The sequence below is a fragment of the Musca vetustissima genome, unplaced genomic scaffold (genome assembly GCF_032173495.1).
Source record: "Musca vetustissima isolate MV318-11 ecotype Yass unplaced genomic scaffold, APGP_CSIRO_Mvet_v1 utg2832, whole genome shotgun sequence".
Classification (NCBI taxonomy): Eukaryota; Metazoa; Arthropoda; class Insecta; order Diptera; family Muscidae; genus Musca; species Musca vetustissima.
In genome coordinates, this window is record NW_026880723.1 from 62,714 (window position 1) to 85,846 (window position 23,133).

The 23,133-nt window shown below is 36.0% G+C and overlaps 1 long non-coding RNA gene across 1 annotated transcript in view; it reads left to right on the top strand.

Annotated features, from left to right (window-relative positions):
* Nucleotides 1–16,082: 16,082 nt before the first annotated feature.
* The window catches only part of LOC133326532 (uncharacterized), a 51,109-nt gene continuing 44,058 nt past the window's right edge, over nt 16,083–23,133 (top strand). The window contains exon 1 of the long non-coding RNA XR_009754197.1: nt 16,083–16,094. This is a non-coding gene — a long non-coding RNA (uncharacterized LOC133326532). The remainder of the gene's footprint in view (nt 16,095–23,133) is intronic.

A 23,133-nucleotide genomic window follows, 5' to 3' on the forward strand; every position in this document is an offset into this window, starting at 1 on the left:
TTTGTTTACAATTTAACATGGACAGACAGACAGACGGACGGACATGCATGAATCGACTTAGAAAGGGATTCTATGTATATTCTCAAAAGGAACCATGGGTCTATCTCGATTATTTTTGCCTGTTACAAACATATGCACAAAGAAGGGTATAAAAATAAATGTAATTTTTATGTCGTATGCTGATGAAATTAATTTTAGGACTTAAAAACAATTTAGAAGGTTTATTAAATATCTTAAAAAGGAGTAAATAACAGTCAAAAATGTTGTAATAAAAGGGAAGTTTACCCAAAGGGAAGGACTAAATAAAATTAAGTTTCTTAGGAAATTTGACTTCATTCTTGAAGCGGTTCGCTCCGACAAAGGAACTAGGCAATTGATTTAGTTCCATCATTCATTGGTATAAGGAGTTAATTCGGTCATTGAACGATTGAATCAAAAAGAAACTAGACGAACAAAAGGACAGAAACTAGTTCCAATCGTTTCCTTTCGGAATAGTTCCTTTCAACAAGTATGTTCCGAAACGACGAAACGAGTATAAAGATACGACAACTCATACGTCTACAAATTCCAATAGATGGCTTTTTCTCTGTTGTTAAGCGTTTTTAAGCACTATATTTTTCTTAGCTGGACCGAGACAGAACATTTGCTTCATAAGGCGATTGCTCGTCTGGCTCATCGATCTTGTGCGCAGTTTTTCCAGATTGAAAGACCATGCTTTGATATGATCATTCCATCGAATTCGTGGCCTTCACCTTCTGCGTTAACCATCTGAAGGCTCGCATTTATATGCCTTTGAGCTGGGGCCTCCTCATCCATTCAAACAACATGGCCTAGCCAGAGTAGTCGCTGAAGCTTGATACGTCTGACTATATCGATGTCCGTATATAGATGATATAGTACATAGTTCATTTGGAGAATTTTTCTCTCAAAACTCCAAGTGCTGCCTCATCTGCTTGCGCTAGTACCCATACTTCTGATTCATACACCAGCACTGATAATAGCAAAGTCTTGTAAAGTGCAGTTTGGTCTGGCGAGAGGCGGCCTTGTTTCTAAATTGCTTACGTAGACCATAGTAACATCTGTTGCCCAATATCTTTCTCTGAATTTCAAAACTGATGTCATTTGTTTTAATTTATGGCGGTACCGAGGTATATAAAATCTTTCACTACCTCGAAGCTGTAGTTTTCAAGTTCCAACGTCGGTCCCCGTCTACTGGACGTCTTGCGCGTTGATAACATCAGTTTAGTCTTCTCGCCACTTACTGCCAGTCCCACATTGACAGACTCCTTCTTAATTTGATCAATGATGACTATTACCGCTCGCAATGTTCGAACCATTATTTCGTTGTTTGGTGTACAGAGTGCCATTTTTGTTCACCTTTGCATCTCGTATGACCTTTTCCAGCAAGATGTTAAAAAGATCACATTACAAACTGTCACATTGTCTGAATCCTTGTTCGGTATTGAAGGGCTCCGAGACATCCTTTCCGAATTTAACTGCTGGCCTTGTGTCAGTTAAAGTTATCCTGCATAGACGAATTAAGTTTGTAAGAATGCCGACATGGCTTTAAAACCTCTGAACGGATAGGGCTTTCGAATGTGGTTTTATAGTCGACGGTCGATATATTTTTCGTGGGTCTTTTCCAGGATTTGGCGCAGTATGGAAATCTGGTCTAAGGTAAATTTCCCAGGTTTGAAGCTGCATTAATAAGATCCAATAATATTATAGACCAGCGACTTCAATCGTTCACACAGCACGCTTGACAGCACTTTATATGCGATGGAAAGGAGACTTATTCCTCTATAGTTGACACATATCGTCTTGTCTCCTTTTGTATTGTCTCTTGTGCACGGGACAGAGGATGTTGAGGTTGCAATCATTGCGCATGCATTCCTCTATCCAAAATGTACTAATCACCAGGTGCATACATCAGCATCAGACCACTGGGCTTGAATAGTTCGGCTGGTAACACATCGGCACCTGTTGCTTTATTATTCTTCAGCCGAGTATTTGCTATTTTGACCTCATCTTGCCTGGGTGATATACAATCTATATCGTCATCTCTTATTGGTTCTGGGGTATCTTCTTCGCCGTTACTATTTGATACCAGAAGATTTGCAAAATGCTCCTTCCAGATCCTCAAACGCTGTCTGTATCTGTCACCAGGTTTCCATCTTCATTTCTACAGGAGGATGAGCCTGCACCAAAGCCATCGGTTTGGCGTTTTACTCGTTGGTACATTTTCCGGACTTCATTCTGACTCCTGTACATCTCAATTTGCTTACGCTCACGTTTTTCTTGTTCTTTTTCCCGATAATTCTCTTTCGCATTGCGCGTTGCTACAGTTTTGCATGGTTGCCCTATACTCAGTTGCATTAATGGTGGTCTTTGGTACCCAATTTTTGCTTTGTAGGAAGTGGCCAATTATTTGTCATTGTGTTTGTATATTGTTATCTGGACAAGAGGTGCTTTCGACTAGCAAGTGGGTAAGTTGAGTGGAATAGACCTCTACTACCTGTTGTGTTTGCAGTTTCCGTGATGTGTTAGATCGCACCTTTGCGGCTACATCGAATCGATATTCGCTCCTCAGATCGATCGAACGCCTAAAACACTGGATGAACACCTTCCGTCTTCAAAACATTATTAATTTGATTTCTCGTTGCATGATCAGAAGAAATCTAGGTGGCCTTGTGTATATCGATATGTTTGAATCTGATGCTGCAAACTACCATGTTTTTTTTGCTGCCGCGAAGGCAATCAACCTCATGCCGTTGTTTCTTCGTGGAGGCTGAAATTTCCTACAAATATTTTACTTCCGATTTTTGCATTAAAATCTACTATCAGAATTATAATGTCATGGCCATGGCAGCGCTCATATGCTGTTTCTAGCCGCTCGTAAAATATGTCTTTGGTATGTTCATCTTTGTCTTCGGTCGGAACATGGGCGCAAATAAGACTGATGTAGAAAAACTTTGTTTTTATGCGGATTATAGTAATTCGCTCATCTACTGGAGTGAATCTGGAGACGAGGTCTTTTATTCTCCTGTTAATTATAAATCCGCAGCCAAATGCATGTCTCGTTTCATGGAAGCTATAATACAGGGCGTAATCATCTGATTTACTCTCTCTTTCCATAGCATTTCCAGGCAAGGCAATAATATCGGCTTTGTACTTCTTGAGTACATCCAAGTGCAGCTTCGCAGATTGTGATCCTTTATACGTTTACGGGTTTGGTTTTCTTTTTCATTGCTTTTTCATAGTAGGATGGATTTTCCGAGTATGGATAACTAAGCCGACGTCTCACCACATTTTTTTATAGTTTATATTGGTTCATATAGTTCATATTCATATCAGCTAACGTTGTCAACAGATGATGAAAGCAGCTACACCGCGGGGATGTCAGTGTCCAAAATTGAGATGAAAGAGGGACCAAGATAAGCCTGGGATTTGCCATGTTAAATTGGGTTTTTGGGGTACATATTGGGAATTCCATTACATAGACATGATTAGTTTTTGTGATATTCGCATCGCATTGATTTCGCTATTTTATTATTTGCATTATTTCTATAAATCTCACTCTACTTAACCCATACATTATCTTCAAAATGATGTTGTCATCATTCGGCATTGATATTAAAACCATGGCATGCAACTGTAATAAATATTTAAATTATGTTTTTACCATTCATAACTTTTTTATTGTAATTTATTTATTTTTGTCTTCGGCAAAAAATTCCCTTGTTCCTTTGCAATTCATGTGTGTTAAAATTGCGATGTTATTAATGGAAAATAATAATAATATTAGGTCAGAGATTGTTCGATCTGTGTGAAAGTGATAATAGGTCGTCAGCGATGTTACAACTGGAAATTGATTGATTTATAAAAATAAACAGTTTTTTTATAAATCAATCAATCGTTATGATAATAAGTGTGAATGTAAATCTTGAACTTATTACAAAGCAACTGAACATTTGTCGATGAGCTATTTATTATGCGGTTTTAATCGCATCGCTCAAAATTCTGATGAAACAATTTGTGGCCTATGCCGGTGGGATTTTTCAATTATTTAAATATATATTGTGTTGATAATTCAAATTCCCTTAAAACGGTGAGCGATTTAACAGGAAGTTATTAACATGATGTCTTAGAATCGGATACACGAAACCGCTGCAGTTCAATGTTTCGATTTATTTTTAGAGGTTTGAGAACATGTTTTCCCAAATACTGTCAATATAATAATCAGAACTTAACACTTTCCGTTTGTTGCGAGTAGTTTTTTAATGTAATTTATAAATTAGTAACTTTTGTTTTGTTTTCCTTGAACAGTTCAAAAAATATTACATTTTACACCAGATTTTAAAAATAATATTTTGTAATAAATTTGCTAACGTTGCAAAATTCAAATTGAAATGTTACACTTAACGAAATTTGATTGACATTTTTGATAATCGTACTACGAAAGGAAAATAACTAAGGAATGCCGTTGTAAGTTTGTAGTAAGATTCATTGAATAATTAAAATTTTTTCACAAATTTTCCACATATTATTAAATAAATATCAATTCTACAATAGCGAAGGGGATGATATGTATCAAGCAATGGTTCTGATTGGCTTTAACATGGCAAAGCCCAGGCTTGCCTTGGTCCCTCATTCATCTCAATTGTGGACACTCCCAGCCACCCAGCGGTGTCAGCTGGGTTAGAAACTTGAAAAAGTGATTTGATATGTGCCGCGAGTTCACCCACACCTGGAAAACGCCACCTACTGTGAAAAAGCAAAGGAAAATATAAGCGAACCCCCTCCCGCACGTTGAACAGAACAGGCGCAGTTTTCGCTTTGGCGGATGTACTCAATAAGCACAAAGCCGATATTATTGCCATACAGGAAATGAAGAAATATCCATCGCTACAACAAAAAATCTGCTTTGAAAAGGACTGCTCTTAAAGTTGAGACAAAATGTGGAACCCTGATAAATTTAAATTTATATTGCAGATGTAATTTCGTAATGACATCCGATATAAATAAAAGTAATCAACGTAGGACCTTTGTAAAGCCACATCCCCCAATTTGCCTGATGAGACGCTTAAACAACGCTTCGCATAATGGTGGGTCCATATGCTCTTCCCCTGACTTTCCTTTTCATTGCAAAACTTCGATTATTTCGCTCAACTCGAAGGAGAACAAACCAAATAAAATCATTCAACGATCATGCAAAAAAACGCACTATATTTGGCTGCGGATTTATGGTTAACAGGAGAATAAAACTCCTTGTCTCCAGATTCACTCCAGTAGATGAGCGAATTGCTATAATTCGTATAAAAGCGAAGTTGTTCTACATCAGTCTCATTTGGGCCCATGCTTCTACTGATGACAAAGATGAGCAGATACAGACATATTTTACGAAGCATAGAAACTGCATATGGCAGCTGCCCTGGTCATGACATTAATATTGAGCTAGATTTTACTACAAAAATCGGAAAGGAAAATATCTTCGTCTGGGGAAAATTCAGCCTCCATGAAAAAACATCCGACAACGGCATGAGACTGATTGACTTCCTGGCAGCAAAAAACATGGTATTTTGCAGCATCAGATTTCAGCAACTCGATATACAGAGGGCTACCTGGCTTTCTTTCGATCAAGCAACGAGAAATCAAATTGATCATGTTGTGATAGACGGAATTCATCCAGTGTTTTAGACGTCCGATCGATCCGAGGAGCGAATATCGATTCGGACCATTACCTTGTGGCAGCCAACGTACGCACCCGTCTTAATGTAGCAGCAAGGGTGCGATCTAACACAAACTCGACGTCGAAAAGCTTCAAACACAACAGGTAGCCGAGGCCTACTCCGCTCAACTTATCCATCTGCTTGAAGAAAGCACTTCTTGTCCCGATAATAGTATAGAAGTACAATGGCAAAGAATTGTCCACTCCCTACAAACTGCAGCAAAAGCAACACTTGGGAACATAAAACCACCAATAAGAAACCAATGGTACGATCAGGCGTGTCGTAATGCTACTGATTTGAAAAACGCAGCGTATAGGGCAACCCTGCAGACAGTAGTAACACGTAACGTGATGGAGAATTATCGGGAGAAAAGGAGAGAGGAGAAACGTGTTTTCAGAAAAAAGAAGAAAGAACAAGAAAGACGTGAGCGTGAGCAAATCGAGATGTACAGGAGTCAGAATGAAGTCCGGAAATTTTACCAACGATCAGTGTCATTATAGGACCATACCGATGTGGGTTCAGACCTGGCAAATCCACCATTGACTAGATTTTCACTCTGCGTCAAATCCTGAAAAAGACCTATCGGAGCCCTTCAATACCGAACGAGGATTCAGACAAGGTGGCAGTTTGTCGTGCGATCTTTTTAACATCCTACTGGAAAAGGTCATACGAGATGCAAAGGTGAACAGAAATGGCACGCCGATGATATCGATATAATGGGTCGAACATTGCGAGCGGTAACAGCCACCTTTGAACAAATTGAGAAGCCACATTTGAACAAATTGAGAGAAGGCCAAAGTGGATCTGGCCGTAAACGGTGAGAAGACCAAGCTGATGGTATCAACAAGCAATACCTCCAGAAGACTCGGACCAACTGTGGAACATGAGAACTACAGCTTCAAGATAGTTAAAGACTTTATATACCTTGGTACCGCCATAAATAAAACTAATGGCATCAATTTTGGATAGTGTTGGCCAACAGATGCTACTATGGTCTATATAGGCAGTTTAGAAACAAGGCCACCTCCCGCCAGACCAAACTCACATTCTACAACACGCTGATACTACCTACTATGGATCTGAAGCATGGGTACTTGCGCAAGAAGCTCTTGAAGTGTCTTAAGAGAAAAATTCTCCGAAAGATATATGGGTCAATCTGTATGGATGGCGAATGTCGCCGTCGAATGAACCATGAGTTGTACCATCTATTCTCGGACATCGGCATTGTCAGACGTATCGAACTGCAGCGACTACGTTGGCTAGGTCATGTTGTGAGAATGGATGAGGATGCCCCAGCACAAAAGGCATATAAAAGCGAGAACACTTATGGCTCATACAGAAGGGGAAGGCTACGAATTAGATGGAAGGGTCAAGTGGAAGAGAACATTTCGGAACATTTGGAAGAACTGCACGCAAGACCGACGTGCCTGAAAATCTTTTTTTTAGCTAGGCTTATGGAACAAAAGCTCTGTCACAAGCCAGCTAAGTAAGTAAAGTATGGAACAAATGTTCTGTCTCGAGACTGCTATGTAAGTAAGATTTTAATTTGGTTCGAATTGGTTGTAAATTCTAAAAATCTAGAGACTGTCCTTTTCAAAGCTGATTTTTTGGATATTTACCCACACACCTCCAATTGCTTTCAATTAAATTATACATAGGACATCTAGACAACGTGGCTATTTTAATGATGACCGGTTAATACTTAGCAGGTCGAATGGACTTAGACTTATGTACGAATCCAGGCCTCGGATTTAGCTATGCGGATAGTTCAGTGATAGTTGTGTAGGGACGGGACCGACCAATCGACTATACTGCTTCGTATATTTCAAAGTGACATAGACATTAATTACAATTCCTCCCGCTACTCCAATATTTTGTACCTTTAGGTATGTATTGGAAGCTAAATTTCGTCTATAAAACTGCATATCTGTATATCAAAAAATTAGCTGAACTAACGCATTTCTTCGGATAATGACTACAGACCTACCTTTCTTTCTCCCTCGATTTACTTGCGGTATCATATCGGCTAAAATCATCTCTGATAATAAATTTAAGAAGTTACTGAACAAATTAAAATTTCACCTAGCTTGTGTTTACGGCATGTTGCCAAGGTCGTATTTCGAATTCTTCATCATGATCTCCATTAGACATATCTTAATCACTATAGAGATGTTAATAACAATAGACTTGAATGTAAAACTGCGCTGAGAGTTTCAAGTGATAGAAGTTACAGTTATTGTAATGACTCAAAACGAAACCCACAAATGGATAAAAAAAGCTCCAAAAACCTATAATTTAAAAAGATAATCTCTTACTGTCACATTTAAAATTTGTGTATTAACCTGCACCTTCTTCCGTTTCCGCTTTGCCTATAGTCAATCAATACAAAACCAAAAACCATAGACAACTGGTCGTTTCATTTCTATGTTTTGGCCCGGCCATTATCGTTCATTCGTTCATTGCACTTTGTGTTTGTAATTGAAAAGAAATTGAAAATAGAAACAACCATTCTATAGAGGTATTACAAAACACAATTTACACACTCGAATACCCATATAAATAAATACACCATACACACATCTATATGCATATGTATACCAACATAAACATTTACGTCTTACAACATAAACTCGGGGCGGAAATGAAAATCGTAACCATGAAAACTGTCTGTCGTGATTCATCAACCGAACGAACTGAAAGTGCATAAAACGTGTGCGAATGCGAGTGAGTGAGTGGTGGTGACACGACTCGCCATCAGAATTAAAAATGCATTCCCCCAGAAATCAGTTCGACTTTCAGCCGATCTGTTGTAGTTCACATTTGGACGAAATTAGTTGCACCGCCAAATTAATTAGCAGCTGTGTAACGGCATCGGCGTCTATTACGATGACGACGACGACGACACAACCGCAGCCAAACGTTTAGCCCGCATTTTTTGTTGGCTACCATTCAATGATCTAGTCTGTCGTACGGCGGACAGACAGACATACGGACTAGAGCATTGACAATCAATCAGCACACTTTTTTTGCCATTTCATTTTGTACGTTTGCAATTTATAGTTTTATGCGTTTTAATTATTTGTTGAATTTATTTTAAAATTTTCATTGATCAAGTTTGATGCACTTTATGGTTTTTGGTGTACGTTTACATACATATATATGTATGTATTTATAAGCTAAATAATATGTAAATTTATGAAAGTAACATTATATTTATTGAAATAAAACAAAATTGTAAATACATACACGCACATATAACCTTGAATATGTTTATGAGCTGATCTTTTTTTAATATTTAAAATATTAAGAAATGATCAATGTGATCAGCTGTTTATGGTTTCGATTTGTGAATTTGAGCAATACTAAAAGTTTTGCAATTGCTCACTCGAATTCTTTCGAAATAATATTAGGTTGGGGAAAAAGAAATCCTTTAGGCCGGTCATCGAAAATGTCGATAAAATCGGAGAGATTATCGAATTTGACCGGCATGTTAGCAATTAAACTGTTTTAAACCCTTTACACAAAGCTGGATTCAAAAAGAAGCTCGATGATTGGGTGCCACACCAATTAACAGAAAAAAATAGTATGGATCCAATTTCCATCTGGCAAGCATTGGAAAAACGGAATGAGATAGACCCATTTCTTAAACGAATTGTGACTGGAGATGAGAAATAAATTATATACGATAACCCTGCGCGAAAACGATCGTGGTCAAAGATCGGTGGTCAAACGGTGGCCAAACCAGGACTAATGACTAGGTTGGTTCTGGTATGCATTTGGTGGGACTGGAAGGTGAGTATTTATTATGACCAACGCTAAATTCTGATCTCTACTGTCAACAACTGGACCGTTTGAAGATAGCAATTGACCAGAATTGGCCAACAGCAGAGGTGTAGTGCTCCGCCAGAACAACGCTAGGCCACACACACCTACAGTGACACGCCAGAAACTTCAGGAGCTTGGTTGGGAAGTTTTAATGCATCCCCCATACAGTTTGGACTTGACACTAAGCGATTATCATCTCTTTCTTGCATTGCAAAATTTCTTTAATGATAAAAAATTGGTATCTAGGGAGGATTGTGAAACTCGACTACTAGAGTTTTTTTTTTTTTGCAAATAGAGAGCAGGACATCTATGAGAGAGGCATTATGAAGTTACGGGACATTCTGAAGCATGTTAAATAAAGTTCATATGAAAATAATGAATTTCTTTTCCCCCAACCTAATATTACAGAAATGCTATACAATCCTATTAAAACTATTTAAAAAAAATTGCCAGTTTTAATATCATAAAGCACAATGGAGACGGTCACTGTATTACAGACTAATGATTTTTTTGATCCTCTTCTTATGGAACAAGTTTAGAGAATTCAGCATTTTTTATATTATCCACCGAAAAATGTAATGTATATTAAATTTGTCATTCCTAATAAAAATTATTAATATTGATCCATGTTTGGACATAGCCTCCATATAACGGTACCCTCCATTTTTCAGTATTTTGGGGGCTTTGGATAAGTTTTCCAACAGCTATAATATGACATCTTGGATTCTCATTGTGTCAAATCTTCCTACCTAGAATTAAAAGTATCGGTTTATATTTTGATTTAGCTTCCATATAACGGTAGTTTGTCGGTTTTAGCCGTATTTTTTAACAGAGTGGCTGTAATCTGGCATTATGGGTTCTTGGAGGCTGAAAAACATATTCACCGAAAATACTAAATATGAGTCCATGTTTAAAAATATTTCGCATATATTAACCCTCATTATTTTGATGATTTTAGTTGCAGATATAAAAATAGATGAATTGATGCAGATGAAAAAATATTTTCAAAATATGTTCAATATAGGTTTCGATAGGTTTATCTTTTGATATAGGTTTATCGATAGGTTTATCTTTTGATATTGATATAGACCCACTCCGCCACCACATGGCGGAGTGTAAAAAGAGTTCGGCCTGGCAGAAAATAATTATACCCTTCACCACACTGTGGTACAGGGTATTATGTCTTTGTGCATATGTTTGTAACAGGCAAAAGGAAACGAGATAGACCCATGGTTCCTTTTGAGAATATGCATAGAATCACTTTCTAAGTCGATTTATGCATGTCCGTCCGTCTGTCTGTCCATGTATTTTTGTGAGCAAAGTACAGGTCGCATTTATGATCCGAATTGGATGAAATTTGGCACAGGTCACTTATTCGGCCCAAGGACGAACCCTATTGAAATTGGGAAAAATCGGTTCAGATTTAGATATAGCTCCCATATATATATTTAACCGATTTAATGTAAACGGTCCATATATATCTTTCGATTTGCACGAAATTTGGTACACCCTAATAATTTAAGTCTAGAATGATGTCTGCCAAGTTTCGTGAAAATCGGTCCAGATTTAGATATAGCTCCCATATATAGTTTCGTCCGATTTCATGTAAATGGTGCCCCAAAGTCCCTATATATCTCTTGATTTGCACGAAATTTAGCATAACGTACTGAATTAAGCCTAGAGTGATGACTGCCAAGTTTCGAGAAAATCGGTCCAGATTTAGATATAGCTCCCATATATAGTTTCGTCCGATTTCATGTAAATGGTTCCCCAAAGTCCCTATATATCTTTCGATTTGCTCGAAATTTGGCATAACGTACTGAATTGAGCGTAGAATGATGTCTGCCAAGTTTCGTGAAAATCGGTCCAGATTTAGATATAGCTCCCATATATAGTTTCGTCCGATTTCATGTAAATGGTGCACCAAAGTCCCTATATATCGTTCGATTTGCACGAAATTTTGCATAACGTACTGAATTGAGCCTAGAATGATGTCTGCCAAGTTTCGTGAAAGTTGGTCCAGATTTAGATATAGCTCCAATATATAGTTTCGTCCGATTTCATGTAAATGGTGCACCAACGTCCCTATATATCCTTCGATTTGCACGAAATTTTGCATAACGTACTGAATTGAGCCTAGAATGATGTCTGCCAAGTTTCGTGAAAATCGGTCGAGATTTAGATATAGCTCCCATATATAGTTTCGTCCGATTTCATGTAAATGGTGCACCAACGTCCCTATATATCCTTCGATTTGCACGAAATTTGGCATAACGTACTGAATTAAGCCTACAATGATGTCTGCCTTGTTTCGTGAAAATCGGTCCAGATTTAGATATAGCTCCCATTTATTATAGATTGATTTTAAGTAATTGACGCACCAAGGAACCAATAGGCTGATAGTAAAGTTCTGAAATTAGTATAACCTAACCTGTGACAGGTTTGTTTGAAATCGCATAGTATTTGGATAGATCTTCCATATATATTTCGCCCAATTTCAAGTAAATTGGGCATCAAACTCCTCATGTTTGTCAGATTGACATCAAATTTTGAGCAACGTACAAAATTGAAGTCGATTGACATACTTTATGAATAGATCTAGGTAGATTCACATTAAGATAAATACCACATATTTTTTTTCATCCAATTTTATGTTAATAGTCCGGTTTAATATACCCATAGTGGTGAAGGGTATCATATAGTCGGCCCCATCCGACTTTACTACTTTCCTTACTGGTTTTTTGCTTGTTTTTGTAGTGTTGGCGGGTTATTTGGGGTACCATTTGTATTTTGTTTTTTGCAAAATAGTCAGGCTTTGCTTTATAAAAAAAACTTTTAAACAAAATTTAAATCCATATTACAAATACCAGTATTTTGAAAAAAAGTGGTGCTTCGGACCATAGTGCCTTTTGTCACACTATAAGAGTAATAATCAGTTCCACTTGATTAACATCGATTTAAACTCCTAATAAAATTCTATGTTGATTTAGCCAGGTTCGTCTGTTCGTTTATAAAATTCCCAAAAGCGATCGAAATTTTTAAAATATAGCTTCGATATTTTGCATATTGCTATGCTGTTTGGTATTGGGTTATATCGGTCAAATTTCGTATTTTCAAACGGGTTTAAATTGGTACTACGAGTTCATAGACGGTGAAATACATATATGGGCACTTCCGACTTCCAGAGGGAAAGTGAAACTTTAAATGTTAAATAAATCAAACGCAATTAAATTTTTCACGCGACTTCAAACATACATGACTTTAGACTTCTTTGATAATAAATGGAAAACTCTACAAATTGTGTGAAAATTTATAGTCATTAAATTAGTATTTATGCTAAGGACAATATGAAACCAGTAAGGAAAGTAGTAAAGTCGGACTGGGCCGACTATATGATACCCTCCACCACCTATGAAAACCTATGATAAATTTATTTTCATTTGGGCAGATTTAGAGTCGTCTGCGTACCATGATACACATTTATGGAAAACGATTTATAGCAAAATTGATACACGCTAATCGGCACTGTTAAAATTTCAATCAGACACCCGTTCAAAATACACATGGAAGCTATGGATGTATCTGTACCAATTTCAACAAAAAGCAATAACGTCATAACGTCATGTCTCAATTTGACACGTTGTGCAAAATTTCGTGTTAATTGGACAAACATTAGGAGTTTGGTACACCATTTACGTAAAATCGGACGAATATATATGTATATTATAGACTCAATTCAGTACACTGTGCCAAATTTCGTGCATATCGAAGAATATATAGGGACTTTGGTGCACTAATTACCTAAAATCGGACGAATATATATATGGGAGTTATATGTAAATCTTGACCGATTTTCACGAAACTTAACACATATCACTCTAGACCTTATTTAGTACGCTATGCCAAATTTCGTGGAAGCTATATCTAAATCTGAACCGATTTTTCCCAATTTTAATAGGGTTCGTCCTTGGGCCAAATAAATGAGCTATGCCGAATTTCATCCAATTCGAATCAAAAAATGCGACCTGTGCTTTGTTTACAATTTAACATGGACAGACGAACGGACTTAAAAAGTTATTATATGCATATTGTCCAAAGGAACCATGTGTCTATCTCGTTTCCTTTTGCCTGTTACAAACATATGCACAAAGACATAATACCCTGTACCACAGTGTGGTGAAGGATATACAAATGACAAATGAAGTTTAATTATAATTAAAGAAAACAATTCTTCGACTTGGATTTACCTTCAGCTGGAAGTGCCCAAATGCATGTTTATAATATGGGTATATGTTTTGAAATAGTGCCGCTATAAAGGTTTCGTTCCGTTTTTTAGTATGCTGTAGGATCTTAAATTGTCCAACATAGGTATCTGGTATTTGGAATTTCGATTTCCCAAGAGGATACAAAATTTCATCCCGGCCGAACTTAATGACAACTTTACGATAATCCACTAAAGAGCCAAGATTTGTCAAATTGACATGTAAAAGTGATTGTAAAAGTGTGATTTGAAAATTTTTTAGCACAAGAGTCAAACATTTTGGTTTCTCAAATATATAGGCTTTTAGCTGTAATTACAAACGGTAAGTTTTAATTTTTTATTTATGTTTTAAAAAACTGGACTTTTTAACGGGAGCTATTCCAAAACACGGTTCCTTATTTTTTTGCTTTCATTGTTACCCAAGATTGAAATAAGTAGTAAGTTACCACAGGCCATCTACAACCTGGTCAATACCCTCCACCATAGTATGGAGGGTATATTAGTTTTGTTTTTCCGTTTGTAACGCATCGAAATAATCATTTCCGACCCTATAAAGTATATATATTTTTCAGCGTAAAATTTTGACGATCTAAGCATGTCCGTCTATCTGTTGTAATCACTTTAGCGTCTAAACCAATTTGGTTTAATGGGTCTTTTGTCTGCAGGCAGGTCAAGTTCGAAGATTTATCGGTCCAAAAATTATTGATATAGGTACCCCCAAATTTTTTTTTGGTAGCCCCCATATAATGTTACACCCAAATTTTCAGTACCAAATTTCTTGAGCGCGTTTTTCAACCGAATTCGCTGTAATTTAGTACTTCGAGTTCTTATTGGGTATCAAATCTCTCCACAAAAAATTATAAATATAGGTCAATTTTTTCGGGTAGTCCTCATATAAGGGTACCCCCAATTTTCGGTATTTTGGGGTTCTTGAGCCCGTTTTTAAACCGAACTCACTGAAATTTGGTACTTTGGGTTCTTATTGTGAAGCAAATCTCTCCACTAAAAATTATAAATATTGGTCTATTTTTTCGGGTAGCCCCCATATAAGGGTACCATCCAATTTTCGGTATTTTGCGGTTCTTGAACACGGTTTTCAACCGAATTCGCTGTAATTTGGCATTTTGTAGTCGTATATGGTAACAAATCTCCCAACCAAAAATTATTAATATTCACCCCCTTTTAGGGGTAGTCCCCTTATAACCCCCTTTTTTATTTTAAAAAAATAGTTAACTGATTTTCTCCGTGTGTTGGGGTTATTCCATATAGCTGTATTCCACCATAGTAGGGGGGATATTCGGTAGACGAAATTTTCAGTTCATACCCCACATAGTATGGAATTTTAAAACGATTTAGTCGATTTAGCTATATGTTGTAATCATTTTTATCTCGGAGGATATCGACTTAAAAACTAAAACGTGAGGTTTGAGAATGAACTGTATCGACCCGCATTTAGGACCAGGTCCTATATAAAACATCCTACATATTTAATATTTAGCGTAATGGACGGTATTGGGATTGAAAACTAAAATATTAGCTTGGAACTTGAGTTACATCGGCCCTTAATTAGGCCTAACCCCTTATATAATGAAAACACCAAGAAGTTGCTAGTTCCTACACAATGTTGTCAATATTGGTCCCGCTTTAGTATGCCTCATATATAATATTGCCCTTTAAATTTGAGTATTTCCTGGATTTTATACACATGTTTCAAAGTACCATGCGTTAATAATATATGTCAACATTTTAGGGTTTTGAGATTTTAGGAAAACCCCAATTGAAATTGCTGAATTTTCTATTTGGTTTACAACAATCGATTGGAAGAATTATCGTTATATGTATGTTCCCTATGTTTTCATTTCAAAATTGTGAGTAATTCTATGGTGGAGAGTATCCAAAGTTCGGCCCGGCCGAACTTAACGCTTTTTTACTTGTTTTAACTTACATTACCTCCATGTTGTTTTATTTCACCGTTTTGAGTTTCTTTTATATATAATAAAATAACATTTTTTATAGATAAATGTATAATGTTTGACCTGGAATATATTTAGACAACATATCTACTATGTTATTAAAAAAACTTTTTTTATTTTTTACCGTTGTTATGCCGAAAATATCAAAAAAATGGTAGTCCACATTACCCGAAGTTCCTCTAGCTCCCATACATATTTTCGTCCAATTCCAATTTACTAAAAAGGCAAAATTTATCCAATAGAACCGGTCGAATACTCCTCTTGGATATACTAGCAACATTTTCCCGCATTAAAAATAAACACCACGTTATAATTATTTTCCACAAAACTCTTGGTCCATTTGAGCCAGCAATACTTATTCGTTGACCAGATCCCCTTTCCATTATGAAATTTATTCGTGTTCGGGTTATAAATGTCTTCAGGCATTACTCCTGTCCAGCATTAGGTATACCGTAAGCAACACAGCACAACAACAGGGTTGTACGCCATCTCCACACATATATGTAAGTCGTGGACGTAACCAGAAACGACCGTGGTAGCAATTCCGATCATTAACTATCCCAAAATACTAGGGTCACATTGATAGCATGTTCAAATAGTTAGCACAAGCGACAGCTATATGCGTTAAGTTGAAAAGTAGCAACAAGGGCCTCATGTCGCTTGCTTTGCAGCATTTGGGGCACAGAAGAAACGTTGTTGACCTCTTACAAAGCGATAGATCGGCCTGTGGCTAGCTATGCGGTGCCACAACAATATTCTGCTACACAACAACAAAATATGTCGCACTTTAGTTTTTTCACAGACTTTGTTCATTTGTTCATCTATATTCTCTTGATGTTCGGGTCACAATTGTAGCTGCCACTACATTGTTGCTTAGGGTATAGAAACGCCATTTTTATGGTATATTTATTTTGACCTTCTGTTTGAAACTCACCGAAATAATCACTTCTTCATACCCACATTTAAATACAGAACGATACTCCAATATTTCAGTATTTTAACGTTTTCATAAGGAATTGGTGGCAAATTATTTTTTTTGTTGTAATTAATAGCAAAACTTAAAAAATATTTATCATCATCACCTAATTTCTTCTGCACTTTGGGCATATATTTCCACCGAATTCGATGTAATTTAATATTTTGGGTTATAATTGGGTAGCAAATCATGCTACCAAACTATTTATAATAGATTCGGATCCCCCATTCATCAGGTATCTAAGAAAATATTCATGGTTTTTGAACAATGATTAATCGATAAGAGAAAAAAACTGGCATTTCAAACTGATAGTGTGTACTCACCTTTAAATTCTGGGTTTTGCAAGAAATCAGTCTTGCAACAGATGATCAGTTTAGGTACACTTTGATATTTTTAAGTGGATTGAAAAAACAACATTTTATTTACTTAACTTATGCTGGTCACAGAGTACTTATCAAATTGTGATAAATTGTTCTAAATAATAATCAGTACTTCAAATTGTTTTATGGCACCTTTGTTCATAAACGTGTTTTATCATCATAGTCAAGACAAATTTCCAATGAGCTTACTATTTACTAAAAACAAGTACTTGAGATTATCAATAAAATTATTGATAATATTTGTATACTATTTTAAACGATAATACAATTCTATTTATAAAATAAAAATCAGCTGTTGCAGTAATGATGAATATTTAATAGTTTATTTTTTTTCTCACGCTACTTTTATTATTTATTTCTTATCATCAGATGATCTCTGCAAAAGAATGTGATACAGCTGCTATTCACCCAACCATTCTAATAGCAACAACAATTTTTAATAATAAAAAAACAAATACAATTCCAACAAAAAATAAAATTATGTTTTGATAAAATCAGTTTTCATCGAGCATTGAACTTGAAAAAAAAAAAACGAAACGAAATATTTTCTGGTGCATTCCGAATACAACAAAGCTAAGCAAAGAAGAAGAACGTTTGCTTGTTGCCAATCGCCAAAATTTGGGAATGACAACGCGGTAAGCACCGGCAAAATTTTTAGTGCGAATACGTGATACAATAACAATACTTATGCTTATAAAAATAGCATAGTAGATATTAAGAAATAAAATTGGTAAAATATTTCAATATTTCCAAAAATATTTCATAAGATGTCAGTGATATTTATAAGGATACAAGTAATGAAGGAATGTAAGAAATTTAATACATTTGTCAATTCGTTTGCGACACCTCGAATTATTCGTCGGAAACCTCCTAATGTATATATATTCTTAATCAGAATAAAATTCGTTTTGGATTTAGCTATCTCACACCAGTGCAGTGTCAAGACGGCATTCGTGGAGTGTTGCATTTTCAAAAAATTGCCTTCATCTGCTTTACAATCGTGCGTACTGCTTTGAAGGCCATCTTAATGTCAAGGAAACCATTATATACTCTTTTATACTGCAAGAGAAAGAGCGCATAATCTAAGCGCGATAATAATTTTATAGCGATTTTTTTGGAAACCGATAACACTCACATACACACATAGTTATAAATTTGAGTACAAGTACTTATTCCTCTTCTTTAGTCGCAAATAATTGAGATTGATGCGATGTCTCCAAATTAAATTGTTATATGGCTAGACATCTTTACAAGCTGGACAATAATATTTTTGTTTCGTATTTCATGTTACCAAATATAACTACATTAATTCTAATTATAAATTAATTATTCACACTAATTGTATTTTCCTTCACATAACTGTATTAAAGAAATAATCACCGATCGATAATTAAAACTTAAAGACAGAGCGAGAGTATACATTAGGTTGTCCTAATTTGAATAACAAATTAGGACAAGTTGGCGTTGAAAATTGCTTTATAAATAAAAAAAGAAGTTGACTGAAATAACCTGATTTGCATGCACTGGATGCATGCACCAAAATAAATAAAGTCAGATATTTAAAAATAATTAAATATACTAAGGATTTATAAAACCTAAACTAACTAGTCTCTTTCATTGATAGGCTAAAAAAGTTTCCGAACCGTCCTTGTACAATACAGACAGCACTTGTGAGTGGTTGATTTGTAGTTAAATATTTTTTTGTATTTCGATTCCGATTAACGTTAATAAATGACCAGATATGCCAGAATATTATATCTACAGTATCAGAGTAAAATTCATCATTTAATTGGTATCCACATTTTGAACCAAACTTTGTATAACCTATTATCTTTACTAAGCCTAGATCAAGTCCAAAAATGGGACCCATGGTCCACTCCTTCTGGTACCAATCCCACAAATAGCCAAATTTTCTATATTTGTAAAATCAATATCAAATTTTGCACAGCCTGTTATATTTCCTAGCCTTGATTAAGTCCGTAGATGGGACCCATTGCTCAAAATTTGCTATATTTATAAATGCAATATTAGCGAAAGTAATGTCCGATTTGAACCAAACTTTGCACAATCAATTACATTTAACAAGTCTTGATCAAGTCCAAGATGGGATCCAGTGGTCCACTCCTTCCGGTACCTCCCTCATAAATGGCCAATATTTTATAAAATTATAAATTTAATTTGAAGAGACCCTCGCGGCCGCGTCCCTAGTTGATGGATAGAGGAAAGTTGATGATGACGTCAGTGGAAACTGAAGGTAAGGGCTTTGTCCCCTCGGACCAAAACTAAATCAAAAACTAAATGTGGTAAGAAGTTGGATAAAGTTACGGTGCAGAGCCTAAATAACTCAGTACCGTCGTGTCGTTGATCTGCCCACGTTACGTCCCGTCGTCATCGTGCGATAGTGAGCAAATATCTCATGCAGATGTGGGTGCCTTGGCATCTGTATTCGAGGATACCACTGGTAGCACGCAGTTAATGAGCAAAAATGGATATGAATTTAAGGATCACAGGGGAAGAGCAGCCTCTGCCCATTCTGAGTCTTAACATGAAGATATGATAAATACAACCGAAGAGGCTGATAAGTGGCAAGGACATCTCCAAGCTCACTACAATAAATAAGAAGTAATCTGAGGCACAAAGGCAAAACTAGCTCGAATGAACCGAAGGAACAAGAATTGAACAGCAAGCCAATGACAGAGGTAATCCAGGTAAACCTCCATCGGAGTGGGATTGCAACGCTGGATCTGATGGAAAGAATAATTAAAGTTAATATACAAATCGGGTTAATACAGTAACCTCGGACTGTTAGAACAAAGTCTCTGGATGAAATCACATAAATTATAAACTATTTTAACATATCTTCTCCCTAGAGTTATCAACATCAGATGCACTAGATATAACTATATCTTCAGCAAACCTAATAGACGAGGTTCAAGAATGGAGAGTCTCACAAGAGTACTCCTTGTTACGGCCACCGCGGAAACAATATTCTTCCGAAACAAGTCGAGTCTAACTATTCCAACTATGACAGCATAAACACTGACCACATAGAAAGGAATGTCAACAGTTTAAAAGATATAATTGTGAAGACTTTCAAAGAAAATTGCCCATTTCGAGAAAGGAAACATCCTAGATAACTGGGGAACAAAGGAAAAGACTTTACAACAGAGCTCGCCACAAGAAATCTGCAATAATACTTGAGACTATGATACCGGAAAGTCAGGTATCATAGTCAGGACTGTTATTTTTTACATAAGAACCGAGAAACAAAAATTTATATGGCCTGTTAGATCACAATAACAAAGTGTCGACGAATCATATGGGTACCGAGTCACATAAAAATAATAGGTAATGTACTCGCCAGATATGATACTGACCGACCCCCTAGCTTTTTCCACGTAGCAAATTTTAACGCCTAACAAAAAGAAAGTTAGCAGACTGCGAAACGTTAGATATGATGGATATATGTTTATAGAAAACACGAAAACACACGAATTCATACGACAACTCAAAACGTTACATTATGCGTATGATGTATTCCTTCCCATCCAAAAGATATTCGACATGCAGTGTAAGTTAGAACTGGTGAAACTGGCTGGCAATGTTGGACTTGAGATAGTCATCAAGAAAACTAAGACCATGAGATTAACAACACCAGTGTAGAACCAGGCTAATAAATTGAATATGAAACATTCGAATAAACAAAACAAGAGCCGCTTTCGGACAACTCCGAAGCTCAAATATAACCCGTAAAACCGTGTTGAAAATATTGGAAGCATGCCTAAATTCTATTTTCCTATACGACAGTAAAATCAGTTTCAATCACGCAAAATTTACGGTATTTTATAAACAAATGCCTCAGGATCACATATAGTATATTATGGCCAAAGTATCATAGAGTTATGGAACTTAACGAATCTGCAATACATAAAATTCGAGATCGACAAAGAAAATATGGTGAGAACTATTTTATAATTATTGACTTTTGTGATATAAATATACAGAAATTTTTTTGCAGCATATTATTTAACACTTGATTGCACTTTCTCAAAATATTTCTACACACCCTAATATACCTGCATAGAGTGTATACAAATTATTTATGATACACTCCATGATTAGATAGCTAGATTTTTTTGACGTAGCCTATCATACGAGTATTCAAAATACTCACAACATTTTTTTGCTTTGTTAATAATTTAGCGATACTTTTTTTAGATCCCCCACATATTTGCCGAACATAACTGACCTAGATCATCTGATCAGTGCGTGATCAATGAGTGAATAGTATCTGACGAATCATGTGTGATAAGTGTGTTCATATCAGCATCATCACCACCACCGCCAACATCATTAGTTGACAATGTTCCATAAAGTGTTTTTAATATTTCGCTGAAAATATGTTATTTTTATAAAAAAAAAACAGAAATTAAGAGTAAATATCTAGCAACAATCTTTAGCTTTCGAAAAACATGATGCTAATTTATTGCTGAACATAATTTTTTGGGATACTATTTTTAGATCGGTCTGAATAGACTTTAGTTATACATATGTATGTATATATAATAGTAGAAACTATTGTAGTAGACGGAAATCACACTCCAGGTAAGTGATAAGCATTTAGTATACATACGTCAAAAGGTCAAAGGTATGTGTGACAAATTAGAGCTCTCAAGTATGCTTGGCGCCAATTGAAAATTAGCCACATCAAACTTTAAACTGTAATGATATGAGGAAAAGTATAATCAGTTCCATAAAACGTGATTGTGTAGCTCGTTAGGGTTTATGTTGTATGTTGAAGATAAGAGGGCCGGTCAACAAGAATATAAATCAAACAGAATACATAAAAACATGACCAATTATTAGGTCTTTCAGCAAGCAAATTAGTGTAATCACTAGAGATGGTATTTACTGGGTATTTACCGGGTAAATACCCAAGGGGTGGGTAAATACCCATTTGCGGGTATTTATTTGGGTATTTACTATATTGACTCGGTAATACAACATCTTACACCCTATTTCCGGGTTTCTGTTATCAAATCGATTTAGAATAGATAGTTTTACGATACTTTAAAGATGTGGGTAAATACTTGGGTAAATACCCGAGTTTTTACCCGAAAAATGGGTAAAAACTATTAACTGCCGAACCACTTGACATAGGCGGCCAAAATTTTACATCTAATTTAAGGTATTTTTTGCCTATTAGACACATTTTACAACCAAATTGGCTGTAATTTGGCACAGAGTGTTCTTTTTGGGTACCAAATGTCCATGCAAAATTTTATGTATGTAGGTCCACGTTTACTGGTAGCCCCCATACAAAGGTACCCCTATTTTGAGTATTTACCCAAAAATTGGGTATAAACTCACTAACTGCCGAACCACTTGACATAAGCGGCCAAATATCTCCCGATTTAGGGTATTTATTGCCTATTAGACACATTTTACAACCAAATTGGCTGTAATTTGGCACAGAGTATTCTTTTTGGGTACCAAATGTCCATGCAAACATTTTGCACACATGTTTCTAATGGCAAAGCAAATATAGAAATCCAACATGGGGTCCCTGGGTCCAAGTTTTGATATAGCCCCCATATAACCGTACCTCCAAATTACCAAATTACAGCCAATTTGGCCTCAAAATGTGTCTAATAGGCTAAAAATACCTTAAATCGGGAGATACGGTTATATGGGGGCTATATCAAAACTTGGACCCAGGGACCCCATGTTGGATTTCTATATTTGCTTTGTCATTAGAAACAAGTGTGCAAAATTTTGGCCGCCTATGTCAAGTGGTTCGGCAGTTAATGAGTTTATACCCAATTTTTATGTAAATACTCAAAATAGGGGTACCTTTGTATAGGGGCTACCAGTAAACGTGGACCTACATACATAAAATTTTGCATGGACATTTTGTACTCAAAAAGAACACTCTGTGCAAAATTACAGCCAATTTGGCCTTAAAATGTGTCTAATAGGCAAAAAATAC